Source organism: Panthera pardus, unplaced genomic scaffold (genome assembly GCF_024362965.1).
Source record: "Panthera pardus isolate Hobbes unplaced genomic scaffold, ASM2436296v1 HiC_scaffold_16, whole genome shotgun sequence".
Lineage (NCBI taxonomy): Eukaryota > Metazoa > Chordata > Mammalia > Carnivora > Felidae > Panthera > Panthera pardus.
The window spans coordinates 147,109,111-147,122,718 of NW_026526721.1; the positions used below are offsets into that span (position 1 = coordinate 147,109,111).

Below are 13,608 nucleotides of genomic sequence, written 5' to 3' on the forward strand. Positions count from 1 at the left end.
AGAGTTACTGCGGTCCCAGATTTCTGGGCTCTCTACTTTGCAATCTCACGTGGCGCCGTGTTCCTCCGTCTTGACCCCACATCTGGAGCAGATTCTCCCAGCCCCTGAGCAGCTGCGTGACAGAAAAAGTATTGACAGGGCTTGCTTTAATAATAGTCTCGAAGTTTTTGTAGGAGATGCTCCGTGTGAGATTTGACAAGACCCAGTAGGTGAGTCATCCATATATCCAGTCAACAGACGTTTATTCAGCACTTACTATGGCAGGCACAGTTGGCACTGGGCATACGCAGATGGAAAAGAACCTAAAGTAGCCCTAAAATAACCCCCTCTCTATCATAACTTTACTGGCTGAATTTATTTGAATGTCTGAGCCCTGCCTCCAGAAGAGTTGGTGGTTTTAAGGCTCTGTCCTGGTACACCTTGTCAGAGCCTTTGCTTAAAATAGTCCAGCTCTTTGTACATTATTGCTGTCATATTTGAAGATCACTTGCTGATATGCAATCTGATCGTTGCTCTTAGGCTAGTGAAAAAATCCACAGCTAAAGACTGTATTTGTTCTACATTAACAGTACAGTTAGAAGCCTAGAAGGCTTTGGAGACAGGTTATCAGTAACCATAGGCCATTTCCTTAACCTCTCTGAGTCTCAGTTTCCTTATCTGTAAGATGGGGATAAAAGGACCTAGAAAATTTATGAAGATCAAACGGGATGATTCATGTAAAATGGCTTAGAACAGTGACTGACAAATCTTGAGTGCTTGATACATGTTTATTATTAATGACTAATGTTTTCCTTTACTGTTCAAACCATTCATATCTGACCAATCCCTAGAATTGATGGGCCTAGTGAACTCCGGCAGCTAAAACTCTTCATTTTTTGTTAGTTTGTATGGTTAGGAAAGGAACTAGAACCCAGTCTTGGGATCCTAGGCTTTCTATGGTAAGGGACAGAGGGAAGGACAGGGACTTCTGGAGGAAACTGGTTGTTAAAGTCACTGCTGTAAAGAAGAGCTGTATACTTCTCTTAGCCCTCTGAGAATTGATTCATTCTCTGCACTTTACTTCCTCAGTCATCTTTTCTTGTCAGAGCATTTTTCCCCCTCAATTTTGTTCATATACAGAGTTGTCAGTTCCATATCATATTTACTTAACCTGGGAAGTATCAAGTGTATAATAGTGTCAGGCTTCTAATGCCCCATGACGTCTAGATGCCCAGTTACCTACTTATATTGAGGTCAAAGTTGTATTTCTTGTGGTTTTATAATATCCCTATGCAGCATTTTCCCATTAAGATGGTTGACAAGGGTGGTCATTTATGAGTGCATACTATGTACCAGGCACACTATGTGTTATGGTTTGCAATCCTCATACATGGTAAAGAATCTGTGAAATTAAGTAATTTACCCCACAGGTTGGCGGTAGATAAACTGAGATTTTGACTTCCCACTGTACCAAGAGGTTAGGTCAAATTACATTAGGATAAATGTCCTGGCAACTTTAGACGCTGTCATGGTAAATAGCCTGTATAGAAATCTCTACATAACAAACATAGAGAACCTTTGTAATATAAGGAAGACTATAAAAGGAAAGAAGTCCCTTGGAATTTTTGTTACATGAATGGTATTTACAACTGAGCTACTTCCTGTACTATGATTACTTTTCTTTCTTGCCCAACTTTTTGTTACATGTAATATTTGGATTTTCATTTGCTTAAATTTCTATGCCCTTAACTATAATTCAGTTTCAAATTCTTGTCCCAGTTGTGTAAAACTTCTCATTAGGTATTCAAACAATTTCATCTTAAAGACATCTTTAAGAATATTCTGGACTGCTTCAATTTGAATTGATTATTCTATGTGCCTAATACACAGCAGTCATCTGGGGATCTTCTCCTGCCATTATTCTGGGGATTCCCTTTGCTGCATTCCTGTGTTCTCTTCTAATTTTATTAGAGAACTTCACTAGTTTTGTAAGAAAAGGTGTATGGGTACATTTTTGGAGACCTGTGTATCCACCCAAGGTCTAGCCAGGGAAAAAATGGCATTACTAAGGCAGTGCTGAATGAAAGCTTAAAGAAGAACTATTTGCAAAGGTGTGAACAGTATCAAAATGGGGCTAGCAAGAGCAGGAAAATTTAAGCCTAAAGGGAAAAGAGGAAGGAATGTTGACTAGAATCCAGAAAGAGCTGCAGCTATAGGAAGGGATTGCTCAATGAGATCTATGACTTCAGTAAAGGAACACAGTGCTGAATTCTCTCTTTCTGCCCCCTGGTATCTTGCCAATGTCTCATGTTGGGCAAATCTAACCAGAAGGTGTAGGACAAGAGAATTCAAGTGTAGCAGTCCACGCAAGTCTAACTCCAAGAGCACAAAGAAGGGTAGAGAAGGGTAGACAGTGGATCTGGAGGGACAAATGGAAGATATCCAGCGCACCTTTTACGTTTGAAAATGCATTTAGTCTATACTCACTTTGTGATAGTTTGGCTGGGTATAAAATTCTTATGTTGCTAATTATATTCCCTTAGGTTTTTAAAGGCCTTGACCCTGTGTCAGCTAGATTATAATTTTTTTTAATGTTTATTTATTTTTGAGAGAGAGAGACAGAGAGAGTCAGGGAGGGGCAGAGAGAGAGGGAGATACCGAATCCAAAGCAAGCTCCAGGCTCTGAGCTGTCAACACAGAGCCCAACTTGGGGCTGGAACTCATAAGCCATGAGAACATGACCTGACCCAAAGTCGGACCCTTAACCAATTGAGCCACCCAGTCGGCTAGATTCTAATGTTGCCACTGGGCAATTCAAAGCTATTCTTATTCCTTATCTTTTGTTATGTGTTCTTTGCTCCCCCCCCCCTTTTGTTATGTGTTCTTTGGAAGCCTCTAGATTTCCACTAACACATTTGCACCTCCATCCACTATCTGCACTTTCATATCAATTTTCCTGCCAATTATCATAGGAAGAAAATTCATATTCTTACACTAAAACACTTACATACTAGATTCCATCTCTTCTCAACTCTAGGACATTGATCCAACAATTGTCCCCTCTTTCTCTATATAATCATTTTTGATCTCCACTGGATCATTTCATTAACATTATTCCATTCTAAAAAAGAAAGAAAGAAAGAAAGAAAGAAAGAAAGAAAGAAAGAAAGAAAGAAAGAAAGAAAGTAAAAGAGAGAAAAAGAAAGAAAAGAGGTACACCTGGGTGGCTCAGTCAGTTAAGCGTCCAACTCTTGATATGGGCCCACGTCATGATCTCATGGTTTGTGAGTTAGAGACTGACTCAGGCTCCATGCTAACAGTGCAGATTCTCTCTGTCCCTCTCTCTCTGCCCCTCCCCTACTCTCTCACCCTCTCCCTCTCCCTCTCTTTCTCTCAAATATATAAACTTTAAAAAAAAAAAAAGAAAGAAATCTCTTTTAACCCTACTTCTTCACCAGCTGCTGCTGTATTTATTTCTTCTCTTTAACAGAAAAATTCTTTCAAATAGTTGTCTCTATTTGGTGTTTTCAATTCCTCCTCCCCTTTGCCCTTATAACCCACCTTAATTAGACTTTTGCCCCTCTGACTCCACAAAGACTGCTCTTCTACCTCTTTTTTGCTAAATCCAGATCTCTGTCCTTGTTTTTCTTAACCCATCAGCAGCACATGATACAGTTGGTCACTCCGTGTGGATATCTGTCTTCACATGGCTTCCCGGTCACCATGTTCTCCTTGTTCTTTCCCTGCCTCACTAGCTGCTCCTTCTCAGTCTTCACCATTTCCTCATTTCCACCACTTAATGTTGAAGGACTGCAGGGCTCAGTCTTTGTTCCTCTTCTCTAATTTTGGTGACCTCATCCAGTCTCAAATGTATGATAATTCTCAAATGTATGATACTTTACTTTAATTCTTTATGTACTTTAATATTCAAATGTATGATAAAAACTCCCAAATTTGTCTCTCTAGCCCAGAGCCTCCATGTGGAACTCCAGACTAATACATCCAACTGCTTATTCCACATCTTCACTTGGATATCTAATAGCATATTTCAAACTCAACATGTTCCAAGCTGAGCAATTTTTTTTTAAGATTTTTTAAAAAATTTTTAAAGTTTATTTTTGAGAGAGAGAGACAGAGACAGAGCGTGATTTGGGGAGGGACAGAGAAAGATGGAGACACAGAATTCGAAACAAGCTCTAGGCTCTGATCTCAGGGCTTGAATCCATGAGCTGTGAGATCATGACCTGAGCTGAAGTCGGGAGCTTAACCGACTGAGCCACCAAGGCACCTCTTTAAAGTTTATTTTGAGAGAGAGAAAGAGAGGGAAAGCAAGAGCGGGGGAGGGGCAAAGAGAAAGGGGGAGAGAGAGACAGACAGAGAGAGAGAATCCTAAGCGGGCTCTGCCCAGAGCCTGACTTGGGGCTCTATCTCACAAACTATGAGATCATGCCGTAAGCTGAAATCAAGACTTGGACACTTGACTGACTGAGCCATCCAGGTGCCCCCCAAGCTGAATTTCTGACCTACCCTGGAAAAAGTTCCTCAACCCAAGGACTTCCCACGGGGTAGCAATTCCTTTTTGCCCAATCTTTCTTGACTTCTCTATTTCTCACACACCCCACATTGAATTCATTAGGAATCCTGTAGTCTCTACCTTCCAAATATACCCACAATCAAACTTCTTATCACTCATCTACTGATAACCACCTTGGGCTGAGCTATCATCTTTTGCCTAAATTACTATAAAAAGCTCTTCAACATGGCAGCTAGAGGGATCCTTTAAAAATTTAAGCTAGATCAGGGCCACCTGTGTGGCTGGTCAGTTAAGCATCTGACTTCAGCTCAGGTCATGATCTCACAGTTTGTGGGTTCAAGCTCCACATCAGGCTCTGTGCTGACAGCTCCAAGTCTGGAGCCTGCTTTGGATTCTGTGTTTCCCTCTCTCTCTGCCCCTCCCCTGCTCACACTCTGTCTCTCTTTCTCTCAAAAATAAACATTAAAAAAAAAAAGTTTAAAAAATATAAGCCAGATCATGTCACTTCTCTACTCAAAACCCCATTAGTAGCTCCTCATAAAAGCCAAGATCCTTACAATGACCCATGTGGTTGTATAGGACCTGGCCCCTACTGCCTCTCTCAACTTTTCTGCTCCACTCCCTCTCTTGATTTCTCTTATCTAGCCACATCGGTCCCCCTGCTGTCCTTAAACATATTGTTTATCATTTTGCTTTAGCTGTTTCCTCTGCCTTGAAGGAGGTGAGGAGCAACCAAGTCAGTATCTTCCCCCAGACAGCCACTTGGCTAACTCCCACTCCTGCAAGTCTCTGCTCAGGTCTCAGCTTCTTGATGAGGTCTACCCTGATCTCCCTGTTTAACACTGCAACTGGAACCCTGCCATTTCTGAGTCTTCTGACCTTACTTCCCTTTCTGTTTACCATAACACTCATTACCTTCTTAGAGGGTATAATGTTTTCTTGTTATTTGTTGAAAGTATGAATAAATGAGAAGATTTACTCCTTGTCACCAGGGTTCTAAAATTTCAGGAGGAGGAGGATGATATAGGGTTTGTGTGTGTGAAGAGGGTACAAAAAATTCTGCACTGCAATACTTAAAAGCAGGACCTCCCTTTTACAATATTTTAATTATTTTTTGATATAAAGCTTTCTCAAATGTATTATGTATTCTCTTGCTTTAACAGATTATGTGAATACAGATTTACCTTTTCTTGGAGGTTCTGGACTTAAGTTCATTACTAACAGTACCCTGCTATTATATGAGGAAGTGCTTAGTCCTACTGGGATGCCCCAAGGTGTACCACAAATGTCTTCTTTAGTCTGGTTTCTAATTCAGCTGAGCCTTGGGGTCTGGAAGTGGGAAATGGAACACTACCCAGAAGAGAGACAGCTCTTCCTTTCTCCAACTTTCTGTCTCCTGGGAGCTACATGTCTCTCTTCTTTCTCTGTTGACCATCATCTCCCACTCACCCATCAGCTTCTTAAAGGCTACAGTTGGGTATTTCTTTATCTCAAGAAAAAGGGTCATTTGGCAGGCGCTAGAGCTCTGCAGAAAAGCAGTTTGGGAGAGGAGCCTTCTGTGGGGCTGAGGTGAGGTGATACAGGTCACTTCCTCTTTTTGTTGGGGATGCCTTCCTCTGTGTTTGAGAACTGGGACAAGGCAGTCACCCCTTGAGTTGCTTCCTACTGTACCAGCTCCCACGGACTGCCTTCAACAGATTTTCAAATAAGACTGGCTTCACCCGCTGTGCCAAATCTTGGTAATCACAGTTGATAGAAATGCCAGCTAAAAAGCGAAAAGAAAAAAAGAAAAAGAAAGAAAGAAGCAAGATGAGTGGACTGTTGAAGTTTGACTCTGTCAGCAACTCAAATAATAAAATAGTGTTGGAAAGAGCTTCAGGGATTAAATAGTCCCCATCCATCCATCCATCTCTCTCTCTCTCTCTCTCTCTGTGTGTGTGTGTGTACATATATATATATATATATATGTATATATGTATGTGTATATATATACACATACATATATACATATATATATATTATTGATTGATTGATTGATTTTTTAGTTAACAAAATGGTAATATTAGAACTGGCAGAGCCCTTGCTTACACTCTCTCCCAGGGGATCCAGGGATCCAATTAGAGGGAAAACAGATGCCCAGTGTTGCTTATTTTTGCTTTTCTTTGAGTCATGTTTATCTCATTCTATGTACCTGCATAGAATGAATGAAATGATGGGTATCTAATTCATTTTTTGGTCACCAGTCCCTTGAATTACAGACCTAACCTCCCTCCTACCTACGATTTTATCAGGTCAGCCCTCACAGAACTTCATAAAGAAATGGTTGGGGAAATAAATACCTGACAGGAGAAATAGACTCTCTTGGCATTTTTGTTTTTCCTTCATAGAAAACACTAGAAAGGGAATCTCCTCTATTTCTAGGTCTCAAGTGAAACCCACATCCCTTTAAACAATAAATACTGTGTATGCAAATGTGTTTGTATACAAGCATACTTTAGGATTAAATTTTATAGAGAAAAAATTTTTCATTTGCTTAGAAATTTATCATTGAAAAAGAATACCTCCTGAATATGTTTTAAATTCCAGGGTGAGGTGATAGTTAAAATTGGCTTTTCATTTCAAACTCACCTCCTTGCTATGATATCCCTATCCGTTTCTGGAAAATGGTGATGAATGAAAGGGAACAATGTGTAAATCAATTCATATTCATGGATAGTCAGTGCAATGCACAGGGAAAGCAAAGAGACTTATCTTCTAGGCTAAAAGAATGTTTACTCTTCATCTAAATGTTGTAATTCACTGCTTATACATTTTAAAATACATAATAGATAGGATTTTTAGAATGCTTAGTTGCCATTGTGGTTTTAATCTGTTCTCTACCACTGAGAAGAAGAGAGGTTCACTGATTATAGTTAGTTGGATATTTATTACATATATTTTTGGAAGATTGCATTTCCTTGTGAATAAATACTCTAATACTCTGAAGTTCAATTCCATTACCTTTTTTTAAAAAAAGTAGTGATTTTAATGTCACTTCTTAGGTTTCCAGTGTTACACTCTGCCACCCTCCTTACTTCCTACAGGAGAAGATATCTAGTAACTGATTTCATAGATTGAGATCTGCAAACATGAGACAATAAAGATCATTAAGTTTTTCTGCTTTGGTGCTCTACATGAGACAAAATGGAAAAAATATGAAACTCCCTGGTATTTTTAGAAATATGCTGCCTTTTGTAACTGCAGGTGGTATCACATTCATAACAATTTAGTCTGCTTTAGTCTAGAACTAATTATACTTTCTTGGTGCTTTTACTAAAAGTAAGCCCAGAAGTATAACCTATTATAGTCTGTACCAACAAAAGCATTATATATGTTTCTTTTTTCCGCAGATGGCAGAAGATCAAAGAATTGCCCAGTGGGAAGTTTCTTTTAAGCAAAATGAATCAGTTATTTGACACTCTATAAGATCAAAGAGTTGTTTAAGGAGAGTCTAGTGATCCTTAACTTTTTACTACTGGAAAACATAGAGTTGCCTAGTAATGTAAAAGTGAAATCAAGAAGCAGAATGTCCTTTCTGATCTTTCCTCAGTAAATTTAGGTGAACCTCATCTTATATTTCAGTTCATCCATTGGTAAATGAGGAATAGCCAGATAACCCACTGGAATTTGCACCTTGATATATGGAAATAGATATACATATCTATATATGTGTGTGTTTATGTATCTTTCTTTATATGCATATTTTTATACGTGTTAATGTGTTTATATATATAAACACACATAAACACACATATATTATTTTTCATATACTAGCTCTAGACTAGGAACTGTATTAACCATATGATCTCATGGTTTAAAATTTTAATTTTTTGAGGGGTGCCTGGGTGGCTCAGTCAGTTAAACGTCCGACTTTGGCTCAGGTCATAACCTCACGGCTTGTGAATTTGAGCCCCGTGTGGTGCTCTGTACTGACAGCTCAAAGCCAGGATGGAGCCTGCTTTAGATTCTGTGTCTCCCTCTCTCTCTGCCCCTCCCCCGCTCATGCTCTCTCAAAAATAAACATTAAAAAAATTTAAAAAATAAAATTCTAATTTTTAAAAAATGTTTATTTTTCTGAGAGAGAGAGTGAGAGTGCGAACGAGGGAGGGACAGAGAGAGGATCCAAAGAAGGCTCTGTGCTGAGAGCCCCTGATGTGGGGCTTGAACTCATGTAGCCGTGAGATCATGACCTGAGCCAAAGTCGGAGAGTTAACCGAGTCACCCAGGTGCCCATGGTTTAAAATTTTAAATAGCAGCAATATCATACTGATTCTGACATTTTAGACTCTGTCCATATCATCAAACCTAAGTAGTAGATTAAACAATGTTAATGATAAACTGAGTGATATAGACACCTAATTCACATCATTTAGATGAAATAAAATGTTTGGATTCTGTGTTTAGAGTGAGGCAAATGTGAAATGGGTTATAGTCCAGGCACCAGAAACAGACCAATTTCAGTTCTGATCTCAACTCTACCACTTACTGTGTGTCCTTGAAGTTGTTTAAACGTTGAAGCCTTAGTTTGCTCAAGTCTAATAGAATTGTCAAAAAAGTAAATAAAATCTGACATATAGTGAGGACTCTATATGTGTTAGCAGGAATATTTACTCTTATTTGAGACATATTTATAAGGTGTTCTGTAGAACAGAGTTCCTCAGTGTTCAAATGGTTTAAGTGTTCCCCACTTCCCCAGTAGCCTTGTTAAAATGCAGATTCTGGTTTAGTAAGCCTGGGGTGGCGCCTGTGAGTCTGCATCTCTAACAAGCTTCCAGGTTGGTATCTGTACTGCTGGACCACAAACCAAGGGTATGGAGTGGAAAGAACATAGGCTTTGGATTTATCCAGTTATGGACTGGAATCCTGGCTGCATACATGTTAGCAGTATGACCTTGGCAAGGTCAAGCTTCCTTGTCTCTGACATGGAAATAATAATATGCATTTCTAATTAAATAAATTTTCATTAAGTACAAAATATTGCAGGCACTTCACAAATCTAAATTCAGTTCATAAAAAATGAAAAATGCTTTCTTGGTCCCTCCAGTATGGGAGACTGACCGTTTCCCTTCCCGAAAGAGCTGAAAATTCCAATTTTCTTTAAAAACTTATTAGAATTCTGTTATTATGAAATCAACTTCAACATTGTTTTAAAAGTTTGTCATTGTATGCCAAGCAAGTCAATTCATACCAGATGTTGTGGGAACCGATTGGGAAAATGCCCCAGGCAAGTAGTGGGCCTAACCTCACAGGAGGTGGGGACGCCTAGCTGGTTCAGCATGCAACTCTTCTTGGAGTTGTGAGTTTGAGCCCCATGTTGGGTGTAGAGATTGCTCAAAAATAAAAATCTTTAAAAATAAAAAAATAAAGTCACAGTGAGTAGAATTTCTGCAAGTGTAGGTAACTCAGAAAAGAAGCTAGCTCATGAAGCATTGGATCTTACTAGTGCGACTTTTACTTTTTTTAGTATGGAAAATTAAAAACATGTATCACAATAGAGATGTTTAATGGACCCCACATACCCATCTCTAAGCTTCAGTAGTTATCAGCACATGGCCAGTCTTAGTTTGACTCTCACCCTCTTCCTCCGTCTCTGAATTATTTTAAAGGAATCCAAGACGTGGCATTATTTCATCCACAAATATTTCAATATATATCTTTAAAAAATAATGGTTCTTTTTCTTAAAAAAAAAACAACAACCATAGTTTCACTATAATAATCATTTCAAACAAAAATGCAGCTATTAAATTTATATTTAAATTGCCATACAATTTTTACAACAAGCAGTGAGATATACATAGCCCCACACTTAAGAACAAAGTAAATACACTTGTTCCCTAACCATTGCTATTGTCAAAGGGGGCAGAACAATCATTGTCTTACCTGCTGGACTGACCTTCTCAGTCAGTAGCCCTCCTCTCAGGTCTCCCACTGGGTCCTAATTGGTTTGCCAAGTGTAGGTATTGATTTCTGCTCCACATTGTCCTCTGTATTCTGAGGCTTCCCTGCTTAATTCTTTCTAGCTGACAGAGAGAGAAAGAGAGAGAGAGAGAGAGATGCTGCTTTTCACTGTAGCCAGGAGCAGGGCACTCCTGATAAGCTGGTCTGAGGTCAAGGCTCTCACAAAGATCTCAAAAACTTTAAAACTGGAAGGGACTTCACAGTTCAGCCACTAGATATGAAAACTCAGGGTCTGGGTTGGGTATTAGGGACTTGCCCTGTTTCATGATTACCTAAAAACCTCTCAAAATACAGGCAAGTTATTGCACATCTAATCTGCTATGGTGATAAAATTTCAGTCAAAGAGTTTAATCTCTTATTTTACAACATTTGGTTAGCCTCTCTAACTTCTGCTAAGGGCCAAACTTTCTTTCTCTTTTGATTTGGACATTTAAAAATACGCATGATAAGAGTAAAAATAAAGTTATTAAAGAAGATGAACATCTTTTCAATGTTATTGAAATCTTTTTTGAACCCATATGAAATTTCCATTTTAATTTCTAATTATAAAATATTTCAAGTATATAAATATCAAAAGATAAAATATATCTAGTAACATATCAGTATGTATTAGTAATACAATATATACATGATATAAAAGTAATGTAATAGCACCACAGAAAGTTTTCACCTCTTAGAATTTTCTTTCCTTGAATATATTTGACATATGGTATAAATATAAGGTATACAGTCCTCTTAGAATTTTTTAAAGAAAGCCCACGCTACTCCCATACTTTTCCGATCTTTTCTTCATCGGTTTTTGTCTTAAAAATAGGTGAACTTAATTCTCATACAGATATCTATTCATACAGTCAATTGTTCTGTGTGTTTTAAATTTTTACATGAATTATACAATGTGTAAATTTTGCAAATCACTTTTTTCACTCAGTGTTATATTTTCAAGATGGAGCCATGTAGACGTATAGGTGGGTTTTGAATCATTTATTTATTTGTTTTCTAATTTTTTAATGTTTGTTTATTTTTGAGAGAGAGACAGAGTGCGAGTGTAGAGGAACAAAGAAAAAGGGAGACATAGAACCCAAAGCAGGCTCCAGGCTCTGAGCTGTCAGTACAGAGCCCGACATGGGGCTCAAACTCACAAACCGCGAGATCATGACCTGAGCTGAAGTCTGATGCTTAACCAACTGAGCCACCCAGGTGCGCCATTGGATCATTCATTTTAATTGCGATATAGAATTCTGTATGAATAAACCACACTTTATTAATTAACTCACTATCCCTCAGAGGAATAGTTAGGTTGTTCTATTAAACATCTTCTGTTACAATTATCACTAGATGCCCTATAGTTTTTGCAAATAGGCTAAATGGCATCTTTGTAAATATATGTTGATTCATTTATTTATGATTATTAGTGTAATAATAAGGTTATGTATATATGCGGGGGCATGCTATTGGTCTTTAAGTATTGAGCCTATATCTACCAATTTTGCTGTACTCTTTTATTCATTCCAATACCTTATAGATTTTCTTGTGGGAAATCAGGTTATTTTAGCTCGCTGTTTTTCTTAATATTTTTTACTGTAACAACATAAATCCAAAAATTTATCAGAATTCTAGGGGAAAGACTTGCTGAAAGCTAGAGGAACAGATGGGTTGGTGGCTTTTTCATTTGAGAGAAGCAGCCAGACCTGGGGGACTGCCCACCAAAAGCCCCCATAGAGGGTGTAAGTATTTTTGAAAAAAGTGTGACCTGCGGAACTGGTTGGGGCCTCATGAGATGACAGATGGCTGTGTAGTCTGTGATATGATCCCTTCCTCTGTGTCTTTTTTTTTTTAATTTTTAATGTTTATTTTTGAGAGAGAGACACGCACACATACACACACACACACACACACACACACACACACACACACACACACAGAGCATGAGTGGGGGGAAGGGCAGAAAGAGAGGGAGAAACAGAATCTGAAGCTCCAGGCTCTGAGCTGTCAGCACAGAACACGATGTGGAGCTTGAACTCACGAACTGCGAGATCATGACGTGAGCCAAAGTCGGAAGCTCAATCAACTGAGCCACCCAGGCGCCCCTCTTTTTTTTTTTTTTTTTTTAAAGTTTATTTAAGTAATCTCTACACCCAGTGTGGGGCTTGAACTCACAATCCCAAGATCAAGAGTCACCTGCTCTTCCGACTGAGCCAGCCAGGCACCCCCCACTTTCTCTGTGTCTTAACATGCTTTTAGTAAAAATGAAACAATCACGTGCTTGGTCTCATTGATATTTTTGCGGGAACTTCTAAAGAAGTGGTGTTTTATATGTAGACATGATGCAGGGGTGATAGGGCTGAAGCTGCCTTACAACCACTGAGCCAAGATCCAAACAAGCATGAGGAGGTGGAGCCTGAAATCCTGGAGAAGGACTGCCCAGCCTCCACAAGGAGAATTTAATCCAACTTACCTCACCCTTTTAGAATGGGGAAGCTCCTAAGTGGCATTTGGGTTTTCATTGACCCAACTCGTGTTCTTTACACGCCATCAAAAGACAGGATTCACTCCTCCCCCCGACCCCCCAACAAAATTACTTCTTTCAAGTTTTCAGTTTGCTAATTCTTTGGCTTTCATTTAGAGTGTTTGTGATCATGAGAAAAAATATCACCCTCAAATCATCTCCTTAATGGCTTGTCATAAGGGCAACATTCCATTATTAGATTCATTTCCTCAGGGCTCTCTACACATATAATGAATTATGGTCTTATATTAGCTGAGGAAATAACAAACTAGCATTGGATAACAAATTAATGTACATTAGTTTATCCATATAACTCATCACTATGGGAGAAGGAGAAAACAAGGGGGAACAGTTTGGATTCTAAGGGCAAACTACCTGAGTTGAACCCTTACTCTTCCATTTACTAACTCTATGTTATTTGGGACCATTACTCAACTGCTGTACGCCTCAGTTTATACATCTATGAAATGTAGATATTAGTAGTACTTAACCACAGAGGATGGCTGTTTTGCCAAGCACTTAGAACAATGCCTGCCACATAGAAAGTGCTATTTATTATTAGCCTTCATTATTTAAAAAAATTTTTTTTAA

At 38.7% G+C, this 13,608-nt stretch overlaps 1 long non-coding RNA gene across 1 annotated transcript in view; it reads left to right on the top strand.

The window, feature by feature from the left end:
• The first annotated feature begins 95 nt into the window (after positions 1–95).
• Positions 96–13,608, top strand: part of LOC109251349 (uncharacterized) — a 66,275-nt gene continuing 52,762 nt past the window's right edge. The window contains exon 1 of the long non-coding RNA XR_008422625.1: positions 96–209. This is a non-coding gene — a long non-coding RNA (uncharacterized LOC109251349). The remainder of the gene's footprint in view (positions 210–13,608) is intronic.